The following is an 8,621-nucleotide window of genomic DNA, read 5'->3' on the forward strand; positions in this document are numbered from 1 at the left end:
TGCTCTTATAACCAGAGAGAATCCTACAGGCAAATTTTACCTTTTGAGATTGTACCCATGCCCTTATTAATTCATTTGTAATGGGTATATACATTTTTTTTTCCAGGGACAAAAGATGCGAATCTGACTATCAACTTCCACTATTCATTTATCTCTTCTCTCATGTATTGTTTCAGCTGGACATAAGGACACTGAACTAACAGGTAACCACTCTGTTATCTGTGATGGCTCCAGTAACACTGCTCTGGTTCATTGCACAACAGTGACAGATGACTGTTTGAAAGCCTGAGGAATATGTTGCTATGATGTGTTGATGTGTTTTGGGGTGGCTAAACTCCTTGGGACCCAAATGGCAGAAACATGGAAAAATCCAGGAGATGTAATACTAAACCCCAAAAGTTTTAAGAAAAAGAAAATTGCAATTCTGGGATCAAAGCAAACAAAGTAAGTGAGTCTAACTTTTCCTGCACTGTTAGCACAGGACCCTTGTGCAAGGAAAATATCTTTCCAATGATATGCTTGTTGATTAGTTTGTTTCTGTGCCTGAGACATGACCAGCAGAGTTTAGATGTTGCCTTGATTAAAACTCCATCATTTCATGATGGGATTCACAATATAAAATATGTATGTGTTTTTGTATGGGTAAACTGCCTTTCATATGCAAATCAGGTACTGATTGATTTAGTATTGTAAGAATACGCTTATTGCCATAGAATAACTTCTCACTGAACATCTCTGCCCATTAAAGTTTCAAGAAAAAAACATCCAAACCTAGGCTTCCTTGACTGGAAGCTTGGATTGGTGAGGTGAGGATAGTTAACCTAATTTAGAGATATATTCTCTTTGGTACATTGAAAAGTGTCTGTTGAGAAAGTCTGAAGATCAAATCTATAAATGCTCCTTCCCTCCAGGTCAGCTACACCCAAGTGCCTCTCACTCTTCCAGGGTCTTGTACACTCCCCCTACCTTTCCCCACAGATGCTTAGATAAACTGGTTGTCCACTGAGCACTGGAGAAAAATGTGCAAAGCATGTAGATGAATACAGGCTGATGGTGCAGGTGGTGTGCTCTCAGAAGTCCTTCTAAGGCATTACATGATGGCATTACCTTTGTCAATGAAGGTGCTTGAATGCTGTTTTGTAGAATGGCTGCTTTAGTTTAAGTGTGGGTAACTGAAACATTTGCTAAGTATATGAGGCATTCGTGATATTTCCAGTTACCACATATTTTTGGCTGCATTCAGACAGTGCCTTTCAAGGTCATTAATAAGCAAAGGAGAGCTAGACAGGCATCCCCAAGGAGCCCAGCTTGTTACTTGTGTCTTCTGCAATCCATTGTCAGCACATTGACTTTTTGTTTACTCCTATTGGGACAGTTTGTTATCTAATTCTGTATACCTACATCCTACAAACAAGTTATCTATTCTAATGCTTTGTCTAGACAAAGTCTTAAAGGTGTGATGTTAGCATGTGCAACCAACTTTAACCCATGCTAGCCTGGTAGAGCCTAAGCTCTCCATGAGGTTTTAAGACATTCTATTTAGTGTGATTTAAAAGTAAAGTGTCTTGTCTAAAGCTTAAGAAAAATATAGTTTGACAAAAGCTTTAGTAAGACAGCAGTGTACGTTGCTAGTCTGTGCAGTAGTTTGATTCCATCCCCCTCTTCAAGTCAGCATCGTATATTTTTGTAAAACAATGTGTCCTTGTTTTATTTATAAACCTGCCTATCATTTTGCCTTTGTGGAAGGATCTGCAGTTTTATGTTGGACTGACTGAGGCTCTGTTTGCAATGGGTTTTGAACTGATGTATTTGCAGTCACATTTACTCTGCAGTGTGGACTTCTAGTTCTGCACAGAGCTAGACAGTTAACCCTCAGAGTAAACTGTACATGTAATACTTGCTTTTTCACCAAGGTACTAAGCCTACATTAGGTAGTGTTGCCGCAGTTGTCCTGTATAATACAAATTGTGCTGAATTATGTAGTTGAACTCAAGTGTCCTATGAAATAGATATTCAATTCCGTTTTTCCCAGAGCAGTAATCACAACAGGTATCCAGAAAAGCAGGTTTTCTGTATCTAGAAATTGCTTGTGTATAGTTTCTCTGATTCCTCATTTATTAGACTAGTTGATTGATATGCAGAATACTTAATTCTGAATCAGTTAAAATATGCATAACTTGGATTTTCATATTTAAAATACAACAGCTGAAACATGAGGGATTTTTTTCAGCGTGTAACCACTGTATGCCTATAGTACCGTAAAAAAGAAAAAAAAAAGAGGAAAAAACCCCCTTAATGTCTGCTTACAACAGCCAAAGATTTATCTCCCCATGTTGCCTGGATTTTTCTCGTTTTCACAGTTTCATTGCTTTTTACAGATCAGGCAAAAATGGAAGTAATTATTTAATCCTCTGATACATACCTTATGATAGAATGTGTTTCTTATTTGTGCTAACTTGTTTTCTTGACCATTAAATATTGTCAGATATCAGCCATGTAGGGCCAACAGTTTTCCAAGCACTTATCCATTTAGACTCTGTTATGTCTATTGTTTGAACCTGATGGCAGCAGATCTATACTACCACCATTGTCTCTTATTCTCCAGTAGGCTTATGTTTTAGGACATAATCATTATCTACTTATTTTAATGCTGGCCTTTCTAAAAACCTGATTCAGATCCTCAGACATTTTTATGATGTCCTCTGTCAAGGTCTCACCGCTAGTTCAGTTTTCAGTGTTCCTACATCATAATATTTTGCACTGCAATGCCCTTTACACATTTTGTCTCAGTGATTCTAATACATGCCCTACATAACTCACTGAGACCAACCCCCATTTCATCTTCTCATGTCTCCTTCACTACTATTCCACTTTTTATAGTAAATTTTTCTTTTTTGATAACATAATTTTCATGTCTGTGGTAAATTGTTTTGTGTTCATTCTTGCATTCTTAAAAATCACGATAAACCTGCTATAAGCATTCAGTAGAACCAAATTCATTATGCCCCCTCATATCTTTATTGCCCTACTATGAAAATACTGCACTGTAGTCCCAGTTAAGCATTTTGAGTGTGTAGAGTAAGATCTTTGCTTTTACTTCACATGTGAGGAGCTCTTTCTGGCCTGTCCAGCAACCAAAGCACCTCATCAGCCTGAGCAGTGCTGGTGCTGCCAGCAGGTCCTTGAAATTCAGCCCCTACAGCAATTCTGTGGGATCATTTAAGCAGCCCCGGGACACCTGCAGATAGTTATTTTCTCAAACTCAGTGAAACAGAAATACTGTTTTTTAATAATCCATAGTTCGATAAACAGTGTTCTTCATTAGTATGGGATTTATTCATGTATTTGATTTCATTAGCCAGGAGAATGATGAACGATAAAAGTAACTTGCACTAGCCTAGTGTCACAATCTGGTGTGAGTTACATGATCATTGTTCACACATACATTCTTGGGGTAGGAGGTTGCATTTCAAATACAAACAACAGAAATTTGATACCATTTTGACTTGATGAGAGAAGCATCCCAGTGTTCTGTCACAGACTGGATGCTATAGTTCATCTATTAGCAAAGAGATAGCATTTCATTCATAATGCACACAAGCTGTTTTGAATGATAAGGCAGAACAAGAGACTTGTTAAAGGATGGTCTGATTTTGCCAAGGTGGGCATGAGACTTATGCTTCAATATCATTTGTCATTCCCCTGCCAACATATCAGCAATGAGGTAAGGAAAACACTCGAGATCTTCATATGATAAGATGGAGAAGTTCACGTGGTTATTGCTCAAACATTCAAGAACAGGGCACATTTTTTTGTGGCAAAAGCTTTCTCTTAGGTGGGAGGTGAGTGAGAGCCCACGTACAGTTTTTGTAGGTCTTGTCCCTTGCCCATGGGACCTCAGTATCTTTATGGAACAGTGTGAGCACAGAATGATCTGTGGAACAGAGCTTTATTTTCCCTTGTTCTGCTCCCCTGAGCAATAAAAGCAAGGGATCATTTTCTTTTAGAAAGAATAGACTCATTAAAAAAAAAAATCTCCCTTTCTGCACAAAATGTGATGGTATGATCAGCCCAAGGTTATAGGTGCTAATAGTCTCTAATTACTCTTGCTTTCTGTAAAGTTCTAAGAACAGCTTTACATTCTTTCATTATCTTTAGAGAGAAGGAAACACTGTTCATTAAAAATTTAGCACTTTTCTCGTTTATTCAGCATAGATTAATACAGTAGTTGTTGCATATGAAACTGGCAGTGCTGTTACCCTTGAGCCAGACATATGTCTCTTTCTTAAACTGATGCACACAGCTCTCTATCAATCATGGTAAAGGCACAGGATTTTTCAGAAGTGTCTATTAGTTTCAGGTGCATCACCTCTGTGGTGCTTATCTTCATAAACCTTGAGAGGCCTGGTTTTCAAAGAGTAAGTGTCCGTCATTTTGTGAAAGTCCAGTTATAGTAACGTGTCACTCAACTTGAGGTATCCAGATGTACTGAGACATTTTTTGAAGACTTGTTCAAACCAATGTCTTCTGCAAGGCTTTGTAGTCTAATTCAGCGAAATACAAGGTATAGAATAAAAACAAGATGATGCTTGAGAAGAGTGAGAGACATCAAAGGGAACAGAATGAAAACACAGAATTTGTCATATCAGAGCAGACCATTGATCTAAGGAGGGCTGTGTTCTGCTTCCAGCTGTGGCCAGTACCTATGATGTAAAAGAAGGGCCAAAAAAATGTGATTCATAATGTGCCATACAGAAATCCCCCTCAAAGATTTTTGCTTGTGTTGTTCACTGTGAATAGATTGGTTAAGTAAGAATGAGGTGGAACAAGAAGACATGTGTACCACTTGATAGTTGATGAAGGAAACATATCTGTGTTTAACATACAGGCAAAATGCTACAATACTATTTAAGTCTTAAGAAAATATTATCCCTGTAATGCTGCCAAATCCACTGCCTACATGGGTTATGTCTCCCTTGAACAGAAACTGCTGAGTTTGCAAGGTGGATTTCTTATTTTGATTCCTCTTTAATGATATTTCATTCATTTCTCCTTTGTACAGGAAGTGTTGCTCAAGCTGGAAAACACAGCTCACCAGCTAAGGCATTACTTCCTCAAAGTGAATATTTAGCCTCGGGTGTCAACCTGTGCGTCATATCCTTCATCATCTTGCATCAGCTGCATCAGTTCAAAACATGCATCTTCCTAATTACCGTGTTACCAAGGGTCTGCGTAGAACCATAGAATGAGCTAGGTTAGAGTGGGTCTTTGGATGTCACCTGGTCAACTCCCCTCCCCACCTGTCTCAGCACTGCTAACATACAGTCAAACTGTTCAGGGCCTTATCCAGGAAATCTTTGTCTATTATCAAGGATAGAAGTTTCATGACCTCTCTGTGAGCCTGTTCTTTTGCTTGACCGCACTTCTTATGACTAACTTTCCCTTCATAAGTAATTGAAATCTCCCATGCTGTAAGTTTTGAGGATTGCCTCTTGTCCTTATGCTGTGAACTGCTGAGAAGAAGCCGTATCTGTCTTCTCTCTGGCTCTTCTACCCCCTTTAGGAAGTTGAAAGCAGAAACTAGACTCTCATTTAGCCTCTGCTGCGGGTTAAGTAAATCCAGTTCGCTCAACTTGTCATCATATGTCATGTGCTCCACCAACTTGATTGGACTTTCCAATTTCTAAATGTCTGTTTTTTCCTGGGAAGCCGCAGACTACACTACAGCAATGCTCCATATGGAGTACCTCAAGTGCTAAACTGATGGAAATAACTGCTTATTTATAAAATGGGTCATGACTGATTTCCCCCTCATCCCTCTACATTAATACATTAATACATGAAATAAGCTAATACATAAAAAGCAAAGTAATAAAACAAGATTCTTGGACTGAAAGAAAGGAGAGTGAGATGCTGATGTTGTGCTTAATATTTCCTTCTGGTTCTTTCAGTTTTGCTTTTCTTTCTGCATAGTGACACAGTTTCAAAAGAAGGGGCAGATGGTGCTTCTACCGATCTTGGCTATCAAAGAAAGCCCCCTCTTGGAATGTAGGTGAGGGATAGGGGGTGCAGTAAGTTCCAGCTTAGTTCTGTCAGTTGTTTGGGAGGGATACATCATCCATTCAGGGATGATTTAGTATCAAGTTGAATATTCCCACAGATTTCTTTTTGCATGTAAAAATGTTATTGTTTTGGATTTTGAGGCTTTTCCATGTTTGCAGACACTCTGCTGCCCCTATAACAAGCAGAATTTGTGTGCTATGCTTTAGGCCGGACTTTGGTACCTTTGGAAATGGTGCATGTATTAATTTTTTGAGGAAATGCAATTCTTAGATTATTTAGACATAGGAACTGCCTTTCCAGTTTCTAGGTTTCGTTGCAGCTTAGACTGTGGGACAGCTCTGTGCTGGAGGTAAAGGGAACTTTCAAGACAAAATGACAACTGCATCTGGCAGTTTTCAGGTGGGATGTCTAGGCACATGAAGTCCTATTTTAATCATCAGAGTCCTCTTTGGGGAGTACCAACCTTAAAAGTAAAATTTTAGAAGTATTTAGGAAACTAAGAGAATAGGTAAGAACATAATGTGATTTAAGGAATTTTTAGCCCTGCAGTGCCTTGGGTTCCTGTTCGTGACATGGAAATATTCTGTTTTTTCAGAGGTATTGTAGAGATGGAATTATATATTCGTCTGCAGAGTTCTCAGACACTATGTTGTATGTGGACCATAAAGTTATTTCACCAGGTGTTGTAACAGAGGGGTTTAATGGCCCTCAGTCTAGCCAATCCTCTTCTTTCCTACTGTCTGTTTGCCTTTTTCTCTCCTGTTTTATTGTGATGTAGTTCTGTTCTTACAGAGGTATACATTGATGAATACTGATGGGTGAGTAATCATTGTGGAAGAGGTACGTACTGGTGGATTTCTTTTTTCTATGACACTTCTACAGAAATAACTGCAAAGCCATTCATGAATAAAACCCAGAAACTTGATATCACTGTACAGAGTATAAATCAACAAAAAGCAGCCTCATGTTTGACTTTATAATATGGAGCAGAAGTGCCTTCACATCGTCAGATGTTGATGCTATGGCTGCCATTCCTAAGTTGTTCTCCCCCTCTCAAGCTGCTGCTAATAAATTACAAACACATTTGCTCTCATTAATCATTCTTTGAAATGGCAGAATAGTCTTTGCTGATTGAAAATAATTATTAGCTTCTCAAAAGGATTAAACAGCCTGTTTAGATTTTCATTTATATCACCATTTTGATGGAGTGATGTGGGGGTATGTACACAGCCTTTGTCTTAAAAGTAATAATAGTAATTAATGCTGTGTAACAAAGAGTTTCAGAAGGACTTCAGACAAAGAGAGAAAGAAAAGGCAGGCAAGGTGAGCTGTGGAATAAATGTAGGACACAGAAATGAACGTAAGCTTGTGTTGGGCAGGAAGCCTGCTACTTCAGCAGAGCAGTGATAAACACAAAGGAAAATACAGCATTCTCAACATAGCAGTGGAGAGACTTGAAATTTCTGGCTAACATTACAATCTGAGCAGTGTAATTAATGTGGAATTGAAAGAATACCACAGATGTTTAAAATTATTTTTTTCTACTGAGTCAGTATCCTGCACATTTACAAATTGTAGGTTGTGGATTAATAGCCCCTGAGCTTCATTACCCAATGGGCCTTGCTCCAAGCTTTGAATTTGCACTCAGCAAAGTGTATTTGGATTGAGACAATTTCCTAAAGTTGGGCCCCAAGATTTTAAAATAAAGTGTTTGTTCTTGAAGTTCTGTGGATGCTGGGATGTGTGCTTGCTGGAGGGTTGGATGTATTAAAATAAATTAAAATTAAAAAATAAAGTGCTGGCATATCCACATTTCAGAATGAGATGCCATGTGGAGATATCCAAATAACATAACCCTATTAATGTTTTATACCCAAAGTGTAATACTGCTAATATGATATTATATTTACCCTCCTGAAGGGCAGGATTTAATAGCTAGATCAATGTTCTGTACTAATTTGATTACACTGTCTTGGGACCTGAGCTGATGTATCCATGTAGTGCAATACAGCTTTCTGTGGAGATACTAACTAGATACAGGCACGCCCTTATGAGATGCTGGATAGTACAGGAAGACTATGGGTCATATTCAAATGGTGTGAATTCCACTAAAGCTCCCATGCTCGATATTTCCTATTGGCTGTCTCTGGGCAGCTCTCTGCCTCATGCCTCATTTTGGTCCTTTAAGTCATCCTTGAGTCTGCCAAATACCTAGTTCTCTAGATGGCACTTAGATGTAAATGAGGCTGCTAAAATACATCTGTCTGTGACATGTCCTGTTTCATTCAGCGTCAGTGGTGTGCTTGAAGTGAGAACCCAAACACTGGGAGCCCAGTCATGGATTTTCTTCACCTGGGGAGATGGGAAATATGGCATTCCAGTTTATACTCAGAAAAATGTTCACACATTTTTTATAAAACAGAAAAGCCCCAGCAAGAAGGGTGGAGATATGATCTCCTTGGTTTGGAAATTATGATGGTCATGTAACAGTTGAATTAAATCTCTGAAGTAGAGAGGTCTTCCATAGCTAGTAGAGCAGAGGAGGAGCCAGAATTGTT

Source organism: Phaenicophaeus curvirostris, chromosome 2, assembly GCF_032191515.1.
Source record: "Phaenicophaeus curvirostris isolate KB17595 chromosome 2, BPBGC_Pcur_1.0, whole genome shotgun sequence".
NCBI classification, from domain to species: Eukaryota; Metazoa; Chordata; class Aves; order Cuculiformes; family Cuculidae; genus Phaenicophaeus; species Phaenicophaeus curvirostris.